This window comes from Orycteropus afer, unplaced genomic scaffold, assembly GCF_000298275.1.
Source record: "Orycteropus afer afer isolate SDZICR_OR568_19922 unplaced genomic scaffold, OryAfe1.0 scaffold00085, whole genome shotgun sequence".
NCBI lineage: Eukaryota > Metazoa > Chordata > Mammalia > Tubulidentata > Orycteropodidae > Orycteropus > Orycteropus afer.
The window spans coordinates 5,123,134-5,124,171 of record NW_006921672.1 but is presented as its reverse complement, the minus strand read 5'-3'; positions in this window follow the sequence as shown (position 1 = coordinate 5,124,171).

Here is a 1,038-nt window from a genome sequence, read left to right as displayed (position 1 = left end):
TTGATTGGATATGTTAAAAGGGGAACTAGAATTTGCCTGGAACAAACAAACTTTTTGTATCAAGCAGTTGTTGTTGTTATGTGCCCTCGGTCCAACTCATAGTGACTCCTACTTGGGTTTCCAAGGCAGTATCACTGCGGAAGTAGATTGCCCCATCTTCCTTTCGAGGAGTGGCCAGTGGGTTTGAACCCCCAGCCTTGTGGTTAGCAGTCAAGTGCCTTAGGCACTACATTACCAGAGTTCACTATATATAGAGTATTGAGGGTAGGTCAAAAACCTGAGCACCACCCAGAACATTCAGAGTTAGGGAATTTACATTTCAAAAGACATGCAGACCCACCGAGAACTGCTGAGAGAACAGAAGATTTATATTTGAAGGAAGGACCTGCTAGGGGAAAAATGACTGTTTGGCTTTTTGAATTTTGTAGTTTGTGTTTGCCTGCATCAAGGCAGGAAAAAGTCAAATGCCCATCAAAAACCCTTTCAGGACTAGAAGTTAAAGGGAGCCCACATATAAATAGTCTGTTATCTGCTTGCTTGTGGTAATCACCTGGTCCACTTGATGAGTGGAAGTGGAGGAAGTGCAGCAATTAAGAAACGAGCTGACTTTAGCACCTGTTGACCTAACCCGAGGAGGTTAGGGATAAGTGGAAGGGTTGGATGGTCTGAAGTGCAGGGAACAGTGTGGACTCCCGAGCCTACTACAGGCATTGGGGATGAGAGAAAGGGAGAAGGGACTGGCTGGTTTGATGTGCAGGCAGGTGTATGAACTCCCAAGCTTGTAGCTGGTAACCATGAGCTAACTTGGATGACTAGGGCTGAGCTGACCAGAACCTTACCAAATGAAGAGGAAGATGTTTGACACTGGGCTGGTGTAAATTGCTACAGTTTATTTATTTATTTATTTTATTTGGGTGAAGATTTACAGAGCAAATTCACTTTCTGTACAGTAGTTCACATATACATTGTCTCCTGTCATTGACTACAGTTTACCACAATGCAACAGCTCCCCTCCCACTTCCTCCCCATAGTTACCTC